The sequence below is a fragment of the Lycorma delicatula genome, chromosome 5, assembly GCF_047948215.1.
Source record: "Lycorma delicatula isolate Av1 chromosome 5, ASM4794821v1, whole genome shotgun sequence".
Taxonomy (NCBI): Eukaryota; Metazoa; Arthropoda; class Insecta; order Hemiptera; family Fulgoridae; genus Lycorma; species Lycorma delicatula.
The window spans coordinates 55,018,747-55,032,384 of NC_134459.1; the positions used below are offsets into that span (position 1 = coordinate 55,018,747).

The following is a 13,638-nucleotide window of genomic DNA, read 5'->3' on the forward strand; positions in this document are numbered from 1 at the left end:
GGGAAGACGCGTTCACCACTAGATCAACCCGTTGGGTTCCATTCTAAAACCTACCTAATCAGTGATTTATGACAAAAATTAAAAGAAAAAGACAGTAATAATAAAGGGCGAATAAGTAATATTCAAGAAGCGATGAAACAGATCAGACTATATGTTATTGGTCATTTTACTGCACTGTAAAGAAATCCAGCAAGTTAACTCTACAAAAACATACTGCCAGACCCAGACCAACCGGATATGTAGACAAAATCTGTTTTCCAACTAAGGTACAAGGTAAAACACACAGGTTTTTTTATGTAAAATGGTCTTAAAGTATTAAAGAATTTAAAAAACGAGAGGTTAGAACTAAAAGGAAAACCTAACTAGTGCTAAAAAGATAACACGTATTCTTAAAATTAAACATTTTTAAAAACTGTAGAACTATTTTTGGCAATTAAAAATATTGGATAACTATAAGTTAATAATAATTATTATTCGAATAAAAAATTGTAATAATAATATTTTTATAATGTTTGCTTTCGTACTTTTATATTTGTCTCCGTATAGAAATTAACTAACTAACCGTGTCTTAATTATACGACCTACTTAATTCTATTAGGATTGTATCACGGACTTTTTTTTCCCATTTCCTTCAAAAACTTATTCTATGTCTATGGAACTTTTAACGTCTTCTATAACATCGCTTTACGGAACTCTTCTCTAAATCTTTAGTTTTCCTACTTCATGTTTTGCCATATAGACAATATACTCCACACAAATATTCTTAAAAATTTAATTATAAAATTAATTTTTTTTTTTAATTAAAAAAATTTTAATTTATAAAATAATGCTTGATTGCAATAAATTTATATTCTGCATTATATCTCTCCATCCAAAAACTTTTAATTCTTTCTTATGTTCATTCCATCCTTTATTAAAATTAATCTTTAAATAATAAATATATTGATAAATTTGATTCAAATAAATGAGAACTTTCTAAAATTTTCTATTCGATAAATATAATACTGGTAATTTCTAAATACTTCTTTTTTAAAAGTAGAAACAATTAGAGTTCCTTAAAATACTTACTTTAATTATTTTAATTAGCTGTGGAAAAATGTTGAGATTTTGCGCTCAGTACATCAATTTCCCAAAATATAAGAACTATCAGTATGAAAAAAAAATGCGATCTTGTATATTTTAAGCGACCTGAAAAATAAAGAAAATTTATAAAATGAAAACAAGATTTTTTATTTTAAATAAATTATATGTAACAAGTTTAATAATATAAGACATTAATACACATATAATTATATATACGAGTATATTTATATACATTAGCACCTCCGTCGCGGCTTTGTTCGCGCTATATGGTTACTTGCGTTTCCCGTCGCGGTCAAGGAATATTCAGCCGGTCATGGCTCGCTTCATTCGCCTTTCCCATCTAGCCAGAGGACTCTATCCCTTGGACCTCGTTGTGTCTATTAGACTCATGCTTGTGAGGATAATAATGATAAATAAAAATTAAGCTTGTTCAATTTATAATTAATAAAGTATAATAATTTATAATTATCAGTGTATTGTAATTTGTTTAAAGCAACAGTTTGATTTATATGGAACCCAACAATTTGAGTGATCTATGACTGTGGGATTTGAAATAGTCAGCCTCCATCTTAAAAATATAACTGGTTACTCGTACTTCGTTCGGCTAAAAATGTATTTTGCCCGGTTTTTAGCTTTACCCGACAAACATCACTAGGAGGTGACCGTACTTTGTTTCTTTTTCTTTTTTAATTACTTTCATTTATTTGTTTTACTCAAATAACCGGAGACAGGTACAGTCAGCGGCGTCGTACATATTACATTGGCTATGTTGGTTGAGCACCTTTAAAAGATCGAAATTAAAAATAAACAAATCATGATTTTCAAATATTTATTTTAAGAGTATTTGCAAGTCAAAATCTAATGAATATTTCGTTTAGTATGGTCAGAAATGGGGAAAACTTACAGTCATTTAACATTTTTTTGCAGTTCTTCACACGTTTTCATCGACGAACTTCGTCCTTGGTTTTTAGATACTCACATGGAGATTATACATAAAAAATCAAGCATCAGCTTGATTTCTCACCGAAAAATAAAAAAAAATAGCCGAAATTAAAAATAAATTCAAATTCATTTTAACCCTTTAAATTGGAATTTCAAAAAATTTAGAAATTTGTTTTCAAATAATCACATAAATATTATACACACCAAAAATCAAATTGATATCTTAATTTCTTACCAAGAAATTAAAAAAAAAAACAAAAAAAACAATGAATTACATTGTTACTCAATTTTAATCCTTTAAATTCAGGAATTTGAAAAATTATTTCTTAGTGTGCGTTTAACTGTATGAAGAACATGTATACAAATTTTCATCAATTTATCTTCAGTAGTTTATGCTGGACGTTTATGAAATACTCAAGTCAGGAGATGTTCATTTATATATATATATATATTTTCACATAGATATATACACACACACATGTCTAATTTTTTAGAAAAAATAAGAAACATTTAGGTGTTTTATAAATTATCTAAACAAAGATAAATGTTTTTAAAAAAATCATTTATCACTTGTTAAAGTGATAAAAACTAATATAAAAAAGTAAGATCTTTTTAAATAATTTTATAGGTAGGTTAAGAAGTTTTTCTAATTATAATTATTTTAACGGTTGTTTTAAGGAAAATAAACTCAAACGAAATAGATTTTCATCTTATCTCATTAACTTTACTATTAGTTCTTTCAATATCTTCAAAACCGCTGAAACGTTTTCAACAAAACCATTAGTGTTTTAGCCGTGAGTAAACTTAAAACATGAAGAATGTTGAAAAAATAATCCTTCCTTTAAACAATATAAAAATTTCTAGAAAAAATTAAGTTCAAGAAAAATCAATATTTTCTTCATTTAATTTTATGCATAATCTCTGTCAGAGATTTTTATCATATGAAAGTTCTTCCTAAATATATATTTATAAAAATAATAACTTTTTCAACTCAAAAAAAATTTTTAATTTTGGCCAAACTTTTTGAAGTCCGCTCAATATTCAAGACAAAAATTACTTTCAACTTATTAATCCCTAATGTAGGTTGACTTAAAATGCCTGAAATTTAAAGAACTAAAATGTCGTATTTCTTTACGTTATTAAGTATTCTTCAAGTAATTTTTTTTATTACCTACTAAAATTTTATTTTATTAATATTTTAGTCAGTCAAAAGATAGAATACGATTTTTTTTTACATTTCTTGACGTTTCATGATCGAGAAATTCCAAAAAAAAAGTAGTAATGTTTGTACGTATGTTGGGACGGGAATTGGAATGTTTGAAGCCTTTTGACTGGATAAAACAGATTTTGATGAAATTTTGCACAGACTCGTGTATACGGGAAAATTTGTTTGTGAAATTTTTGGGTCAGTATCTCAGGTGGTGGGCTGGGGTTTTGGAGGTCAATTTTCTCAAAATTTTTAAAACATAACCTCACTTTATATTAAGCTCAGTGCATGCTTATCTTACCATTTTTAAAAGAATTTTGCCCATTATTCCTCTCCCACAAATCGAAAAAAATACCTTTATATCTATTGCATATTGTTTATCCGAATTTTTTTTTTAACTGTCCTTCCATACATATTAGCAGGGTACGTGATAAAAAAAAAACAACAAAAATTGGGGGTAATACTGCGGTTTGGGAACCGTTTTTTTTTTTAATTTTTCAAAACGTTTTTTGTTTATAAACTTTTACTTAATAATTGATGGATGAGATCGTGAAGTGCTCTTATTTGTTTACTATTTACATTCTGTTTGTTTTTATTCTATATGTTAAACGTGTGTGGGACCAGCTGGTCTACAAAAATAAGAGCATAATAAGAACTGATTTATTTACAGTCCACTAAAAATTTGCGTTAAAAACAGTGCAAAAATTGTTTGATGTGAAGTAAAATCAACCAACGGATAATGGTAAATATGAGTGTACCATTATTTTATCAAATAATGGTTTTTGAGAGCTACTAGTATGTATAAACTTTTAGTAATAATTTTACAATAAAATTTCATCATAATTCACCCCTACCAGCAGAAAAGAAATTGGTAGGTAACATTTTATTTCTTAACCATTTTTATTTGAACCTTTATTTGGTTTCTTCCATTAATAGAGTTAACGTAGAAACAAAAAAAAACGATTGCACGATGATTTTGGAAGTGGAGGAGCAGAAAAGATAAAAAAATACAATTTTTTTTAATTTTTCAACGGAAAAATCCATTTCAATCATATCCGAATCTATTTTTATTATTTTCCGCGTGACGTGTGTACGTACGTATGCATCTCGCATAACTCAAAAACGATTAGCCGAAGGATGCTGAAATTTTGGATTTAGCAACATCTAGTTGTGCATCTCCCCTTTTGATTCAACCGACTGAACCAAAATTGTCCATAAAAGCCCAAAATTCAAAATAAATTTGTATTTTTTACTTTCTCTTAACTGCAATAATAAGCCCTCATTTAGAGCTTTTCAACGCTATCATAAGTGGTACTTATTTTCATTGGTTACCGACCGAGTTATAGCCAAATGAAATTTTAATTAATTAAATATTTAGATCTTACAAGGGTACATCTGTTCGAATCAGACTTCATCTTCTTTTTTTTTAACATTTTCTTTTTAATTTAAATATATTGATTTATTAATAATTAATTATTAACCTCTGATTATTAAAAAAATTTTTACGATAAATAATAATTAAATAATGACAATTAAAGAAAAAAAAATATCAGAAGTTTGATTAATGAAATAAAATATTTTTCATTTAAAAAAATGTGTAATTGTAATCTGTAAATGAAATTTAACAGACGTACAAGGAAGACATGCAGTGTCCAAATCAAATTTTTTTTTAAATGAAAAGTAAATAAAATTTTATTTCATTAATAACTTCTGATATTTTTTCATTTTTTTTATTGTTATTATTGAATTGTTATATAATGTAAATTTTTTTTACAATCTGAGGTTAATAATTATTAATATATCAATATAATTAAATTAAAAAAAACGTAGATGAAGTCGGATTTGAACCGATGTGCCTTCCTCTTGTAAGATCCAAATATTTTATTAATTAAAGTTTTATTTGGCTATAACTCTGGAACCAATAAAAACAAGTATCACTTATGATATATAGTTGAAAAGCGCTCAATGAGGATTTATTACTACAGCTAAGAAAAAGTCCAAAATCCTTTTTTTTTTTGATTTTGGGCTTTTTTGGACCCTTTTGGTCCAGTGGATTGCAACCAAAAGCGATGGTGTACAATTAGATGTTACAACAGACCTATATCCAAAGTTTCAACATCCTACGGCTAATCGTTTTTGTGTTATACGAGATACATATGTATGTACGTACAGACGTAAAGCCGAAACTAGTCAAAATGAATTCAGGGATTATTAAAATGGATACTTCCGTTGAAATTTGAAAACCGAAATGTTTCGCGATCACAATACTTCCTTTACTTCATACAAAATCAAAATTTTAATAAGAAACCGAACTTAGGCCAGTTAATACAGAGTTCTAAAAAAATTTCGTCAAATTTTATTGTAAAATGTCGTCTTAGTTGAGTAATGTCTTTCAACCGCTTGAAATACGAAGTCCTCGTGTGGAAATAATCGTTACTTTCTTAGATAAGCCGATCTCAATGGGCTTTACTATTAAGCATTTCTCTTCAGCTGAAATTATTCATGTGATCAAGAAGTGGAAAACTCAGAGAAGAGCCCTTGTTTTGATTTAATCACTAACAAAATGCTTTTTATGGTGCCTTCCAAAGCCATACTATATGTAACACACTTATTTAATGGCCTTCTCTGGACAACATTCTTCCCAAATAGTCAAGGTCCCAAAACTAGGCAAACCGGCATTCGATGTGGCTTCATACAAATCAATAGGCCTGTTAACTATTATATCGAAGGTGTTTTATCAGTCAGTGTGTTGTCTATCGAATGACCTGTTTTGGAGCACGGCCATGTAATTCCAGACCATCAGTTTGGTTTCCGTTGTGAGCACTTCACTATCGAGCAAACAAACAGGCTCGCAATGTTGATCGCAGAAGGAATCCTTGAAGAGAACTAATATTGATCGTTAGCCTTCTTGGACATCCAACAGATCTTTGACAACCTTTACCACCTTGGCCTTTTGTATAAATTGAAGATGAGTCTTCCTCAACCTTATTACCTTATTGTACGTGTCCATCTAGAAGGACATTTTTCTCAAGTGAAATATAACCAGGATGTTTTCCATATTCTTCAAAATCAAGTCGGGGATTTCTCAGGACTCTGTCTTGAGGCCCGTGTTAAATTCCATCTTCACTATAGAACTTCCAACTGTCGATTAAATTACTGTCACTTTCTTTACGGCTGACACAACTGTTCTCGCTGAGGAGTAAATGGAGAATACGCGTTAGCTAAGCAAAATCGAACCATGTGACATTCACAATGAGGAGGAGGAAGGTGGACCTCCTCAGGGGTCCACCTTCATGACGTTGTAATTCTGCAAACTGAGAGTGTGAGGTAACTAGGTCTCTACACCTTGACCGTTAAGTAACGTGGAAAGTTTATATAAGAGAAAAGAGAAGGCAATCTGACATAAAGCCAAGGAAACGTTCTGGTTGTTTGGCAGACGTTCATGTTTTCCTTGTCTAATAAGCTGATGGTATACTCAACAATTATAAAATCTGTCTAGTAGAACTGTGTGATCGAACCATGGGCCACTGAGAGCAGAACAATATTGACATCTTACACCTGTTTTAAAGTAAACTAGCGAGGTGCATAGCAGAAGCACCTAGATCTTAAAAAAAAAGCAGTGAAATACAGAAATGTACGTTTACGATAAGTACGGATGGAAAGACAGCTTTTCAGTTCAAAGTACAAAATGTGACTTAACAACTACGTGAATAAGTTAACAGTGAACTTCCTAGACATCGGGTATGACATTAGGAGATCAAAACGGCTACATGTTTTGAATTTTAGTGACTGGATATTGTCGTAAGTGTAACTTCAGTTGTGAGAGGTGTGCATTATCTCTTCAATTTTTATTTTCAAATTTATTGTATAATATTTTTTTCTTTTCATTGTTTCATCGTTTTTCTTATTATCTATGACTTCTATTATTTTTCTTTCTTTGTTCTACTGTTAGCTTTTCATAATTACTTAGTGTATGTGCTGCATGCTACAAAAGTTCTTTGTTAATACTTGTGTGTAATTTCTGAGGAGTTTCGCTGGGAACTTCTTATCGTATGTGATTACGAATGTGATCCAATTTACTGAAGGTTAATATAATGTAACCGATTGTAAGCAGAGTTTGAAATAACAAAAAAAAATTTTCAATCGCTCTTCTATCCATTTTCATTGAATGTTAGTGCTACTAATCTCGCCCTGACGTCAATTAATGTTTATGCTAGCGATTTATTTTTGTTTGAGATAGTTAGGCATATATTTAAAAAATTAAACTATACAGAAAATGCCAATAAACAATTAAACTTTTTCAAATTAAAAAAATTTTGTTAAATTCTATACATGATACGAAAGGACATCGTAATAACCGAAGTAGAACATTATTAAATATATAGTGGAAAAATAAAGATATGATGATCTGACACAATTCAAATACGACCCATTCTTTTAATCATATTTTAAATAAATACTTGTTATCTACCTAACACGTGTCAATTTATTAAAAAATAACGGCTAGTAATAATATCAGTTACATCAGGTTGAGAACAGCAGCATCAGTCACTGAAAATGGTAGCAAGATAAAATAAAAAAGTTAACATGTAAGTTTCTGACTTTATGTTTAATGAAATTGAGTCGGTTTGTCGTTTAAAATGTTTATTTATTAAACAGATCTTTTAATTCCTATCAAATAAAATACCAGTAATAATAAATAATTTTCTTATCAACATATTTGTCATTAATTAAAAAATCATAAAATGAAAAAAGGCCACTTTACGGTTTTTAAATTGTTTATGACAACTGATAATATTTACTGAATATCTTAATAACCCTACTAAAGTTTCAGGTGTATAACTTTTTGGAACTTAATTTCTAGTTTGAATCTCTGACAAACCGCAATATATAACTTCATTCAGTATATAGAGGTAAAAAAAATATATCTCAAGCTGTCTTCAGTAAATCCATTATCTAATCAATTTAATCCATTAGTCCAGACAAATTGACAGTTGAATTTAGATTATTGCACGTCTAAACCAGTCTCTGAACTAAAATAATAACGACCAGTCATACCAATAATTGATATGAAAAAAATGTGTATATATATATATTTATTTATTTATACAATTTAAGGATAGATAAAAACTGAAATGTGATTCAGAAGAATATTTAATAATAATAATAACATGGGAAATTTTACATTTCAATTCTCCCTTCAGGAATCAGCATCACTGCACAAAAGAGGATGGGGAGGAGTGTGATTAGTGGGTAAAGGGAAGAAGAAGGGAGATCTGTACAGGACAAATTTAGCTCTTAAACCACCCCCTATGAGCTAGAAGGGAGAGTAAATCCCTTTTCATCCCTGAAATGACCTCCAATTAAAATTATCAACTCTCCGTTACTCTCTCACTCACTCCCTCTTTGTCTCTTCATGCGCAACAGTAAAGCTCAACGAATATATTCCAACCAAGAACGAACCATGAATTTAAATTATAACTTTTACCATTACATAATATACAATATATAAAAAAAAATATATATGTATATGTTGAATATGGGGTTAACATATATATATATATATATATATATATATATATATATATATAAAATAAATATATTCAAATTTATTTTTAATTTGAATAAATTATTAATCAGGCTGTATATAAAGCAAAAACATAAACGACGGATAAAACTGCAGAATAATGATTTCTGATTATAGAAGCAATTTACTCAAACGACAAACATTTTATTTAAATTAAATAAAACAGAAAACCTAAACTGAAGCTGAATTTTTATTATATTGTGAAAAAGTTAAATAAATATAAATAAAGTAGCAAATACCGTGAAAAATGTATAATTTATACAATATAGTCATACGTTACTTTATATTATAATGTATATTAATTCCTTTTTATTGAAGGTCTATTTATTTTTATTGCTTACACTGTCGAATAGATATACATGTAGCTGAAAATTAAATATTTTAAATAATTAAACGGGCCTACGCAACATTTTAATTAAATACAAATGAGAGATTTTATTTTATTTAATACTCATGTCTTTAAAAATGCCTTAATTAGTTTAATTGTAGTAAATTATTGATTTTTGTACTAACGTTTACACAGAAAGCAATTAAAAGGTATATCGGTTTCTAAATGACAATTATTTTAATTAGCGGTTAAGCAGTTTAATTTCTATGTCAAATTTGCAATTGACTTTAAATGAAGAGTATTAGAAAATATTAAATGTGGAAAAAATAAAAATTTCAATTTAAACAATTAATTTAAACTTCATCTCAATATTTTTACGAACAAACAAATACATAGTATATACTATCACCTATAGAGTACATAGATAGTATATGCTATCACCTATTTTACTTGTGAAGATAAAGGAAAAAGTACATATAAACATATGTTGTACAGGCTTCATTTACGATTTACGGCTAGTGAAAGATTAGTGAGCTGAAGGTTTATCCCTTTTCTTTCTTTTTCCTGTTTAGCCTCTGGTAATTACCTTTCAGATAATACTTCAGACGATAAATGAGGATGATATGTATGAGTGTAAATAAAGTGTAGCCTTGTATAGTCTCAGTTCGACTATTCCTGAGATGTGTGGTTAATTGAAAACCAACCACCAAAGAACAACGGTATGCACGATCTAGTATTCAAATACGTGTAAAAATAGCCGACTTTACTAGGAGTTGAACGCTGGAACTCTCGACTTCCAAATCAGCTGATTTGGGAAGACGCGTTCACCACTAGACATAACCGATGGATTGTTTGTTTCCCTACTCTCCCCGACCGGATATCCATTTAAGTATACACAGTCGGGGAGAGTGTCCTTCTACTCAAAGGGGGCGTCCCCCACCCACCGGCTTTACATCCGGCACGGCAGGTTGGCCCCCCCGGTCTTGGATCTTTTGTTTTATTTTTTGCCTGCCTCTAATTCCCCGCGTTAGGGCCAAGGTCCGGCGATGCCGTCCCCCCAGCCCATCCGCAGGGAACCGGGTCTCGGTCTTTACGCCTATGCCTCTAACCGACGGTACCCACCCCACAAAGCGCCTAGACGCCCGCAGGGAGACACACCGCCGGCCGGGACTCTGTCTTTTCTTTTATTCCCATCTCCCCTGGAGTTCTCCCCCTTCGCAGGAACCCGCAAACCAGGGCATACGGGCCCTCCACGGAGAGACTGTCCACCCTTCCCTACTTAACTTAATCACAGTCTACCGCCCTCTTCTTCCTTAGTTCTCAGGATCTCTCCAGCAAACCTTCTGAATCAGTCCCAGTTCTCTAGATTTTGTACCATCCAATTAATTAGATTATCCGGTGTTAATCGATTTGTTATAATTACCCTCCTGTTTTCAGCCCATCTAGGACATACATTTTTTTTTTTTTTTTTCTGTAACTAGCGGCCACCCTCAACAGTGCAAGTCTATGCGCGCTTCTCAATTTTCCTTTATTCCGTTTAATACTAATTGTATGTCCCCAAACCGGGACCGCGTATAATATCATTGATGTTGTTGCAGCAGTTATTAATTTCCTAGTTTCTATTTTTGGTGTTCCATGGTTCTGGAAGAGTCCTCTCAGAGTTTTGACCATTGGAGTGACCCTACTACATATCATACCGATGTGTCTGCTAAATCTCAAATTTGTATCGAGTATGACTCCCAGATATTTTGCCTCATTGACTTGCATAATTGGCTCTCCTCTGATATTCAAATTTATACCTCTAATAGGTCTTCTGCCGGAAAGGGCAATACAACTGGACTTCCCTGGGGCTATCTGTAGTTGGCTTCTTTGTAACCATGCATCTATAATTCCTAATGCCAGATTGGCTTTGCGTTCTAAGTTATCTACATCCCTATCCTCAACGAGGATTGCTATGTCATCAGCATAGCCAATTGCAGTAACTCCTTCAGGATAATTCAGTCTGAAGACTGCGTCATAAAAAATGTTCCACAAGGTTGGGCCCAGCACAGAACCTAGAGGAAGGCCTCCAAACATCTGGAATACTGCCTTACCTTCCAAAGTTTTGATCTCACGAAACCTTTGATGTAGATAGTTGTTAACTTGATTTATTAGATATTCGCTTATTCGCATCTCATGCTATGCATCAATTATAGATGACCAGGGTACTGATCCGAACGCGTTCCTAATGTCCAGCATTATCACTAGGGGGATTTTCCTGGTCCTCCAGGAACCGCTCCTGCTATTTAAAGCCCAATTTTTAACTTTCTCTAAGGCATTTATGGTAGATCGGCCTTTTCTGAATCCATATTGTTGTGGATGTAGACAGCCCTTTTCCTCAAGCTCTGCCCTAAGCCTGCCTTCTATCAGCCTCTCAACCACCTTTCCCATATTATTAATAAGAGTAATCGGCCTATATCCATTATTTACCCCCGCCTTGGGTATAAAAACCGTCCAGGCTGCTTTCCAGCAGCCAGGAGAATTACAGTTTTGTAGACCATAACTAGCCAGATCCACAATTTCCCAGGGTATTATTCCTGCTATAGTCTTGATGATGGCCGCAGGTATGCCATCCGGCCCTGGACTTTTCCGGTTTTTCAACTTTTTAATGGCCTCCATTACCTCTTGTTCTGTGAATCTGCCACCTTCACAAACAATTCTTTCCCTATTCAGATTTTCAGGTCTAGGGAAAAGAATCCTAACTTGTCGTTCCGCTTCCTCCTTACTCAACGTTGGCACCTGTCTACCTAGCCTTTTGGTAATTATCTTAAAAGCTTTCCCCCAAGGGTCAGTGTCAAGTTCGTTACAGAGCTCTTGCCATTTATTCCTCTTAGATTGCTTAATGAGAAAGTTAAGCTTTTTCCTGGCCTGTCTATCGTCTTGGGCAGCACGTCGACTTTCTTCATCGTTACTATTCCTTGCTCGCGACCTCTGAGCAGTTCTTTTGTGACGCTGCATGATTTTCCTTTGGTCTTCGATTTCTCTGGTCCACCAGTACACCGGATGATATCTATTACCGGACTGCGGTATGTTAGCAATTTCCTCTCCTCAAGGTTTACCCCTGGTCTTTGTCAACCGAACCCTCGGCTGGCTTGGATGAGACAGGAGAGCGAGGGTCGTTGTACTATCTAACCAGATGATATCATCTGATTACTAATAACATGACACATTTGTATATACAATAAAAGAAAAACAGAATAGTACAATACCATGACTAGTACATTAGACGCAGCAGTTGGTGAGGGGCAAACATTCAGCTCACGTGTTGTATCCCGGTGAAATAAGGTCGTACAGAAATTTTAAGAACGTTAATTAAGGAGCTGAATTACTGATTATTCTGAATTATTCTTAACCTGAAAAAATATAATAATATAGATTCCAGAACCGTATATGTCTGAGAAATATGGAGTGAAAAACCAATAAATACGGGGTAAAAAACCCTGTTTTTTTCCGTTTGATGTACAATAAATAACTTTGTTGAACGGGTAATAAACACATCAAAATTTTAAACAAAACATGTAGAAAATTTAATTCTGAACAAAATAGTATAAGTTTAATAACACACATAAAAATTGGAAAATTCGAAATTTATTTAGAAACAGTACATTACTACGTTAGTCAGAAAAGTACTTATTTAATTAAACAAAAATCAGATTCTTTTTTTATAATGTGATAAATCTTTTAAAACAAAATTTACTGATAAAAATTTCTGTTAAAAAATTGGAAATTTTTCCAATTTTTCAAATTGGAAATTGCACAAACATTGTTAAATAAAAATTACTTACATGATACTTTTTTACTGACAAATACTCTACAATAAATTATTTGAAAAACTATTATTTCAAAGTTGGCAATAAAATAACAACAGCTGATCAGCAATGCGCAATACTGTATTAATGTTTAAAACATTCTGTAAGTTATATTAAATAAAACGAGTACTGTAAACTGTGCTGTCATTAGCGAACGTTTTCTATGAATTTCAGTTTGAACGTGATCGGTTTGCCATTGAAGTAACGCCGTACTTATTTATAACAGAGGAATACGCTGATATCCTATTCATTTTGAGTGTTTGTAATAGTAATGCTACAGCTGCTGCAGTAGAATATGAAATACGTTTTCCGAATCGCAGAATTCCAGAGCCCAAACAATTAGTGCGACTTATTTCAGTTTTTTAATTTTTAAACGTATTCCGACGTTAGTTACCACACTTCCAAACTGGTTTTAAGATGGCTTTATACTCCCATGATATTACTAACTTACCTCCCAGAAAGTAATTTTATTACTTTTGGTGACAGTGCATTTACTCCCTATTAAAGACCGATCGAATATTTTTCCTGTTTAGCCTCCGGTAATTACCTTTCAGAGAATGAATGAAGATGATGTGTATGAGTGTAAATGAACTGCACTGTTGTACAGTGTCAGTTCGAACATTCCTGAGATGTGTGGTTAATT

The 13,638-nt window shown here is 31.9% G+C and overlaps 1 long non-coding RNA gene across 1 annotated transcript in view; it reads right to left on the reverse strand.

Annotated features, from left to right (window-relative positions):
• Nucleotides 1–1,068: 1,068 nt before the first annotated feature.
• Nucleotides 1,069–13,638, reverse strand: part of LOC142324579 (uncharacterized) — a 226,634-nt gene continuing 214,064 nt past the window's right edge. The window contains exon 4 of the long non-coding RNA XR_012756333.1: nucleotides 1,069–1,188. This is a non-coding gene — a long non-coding RNA (uncharacterized LOC142324579). The remainder of the gene's footprint in view (nucleotides 1,189–13,638) is intronic.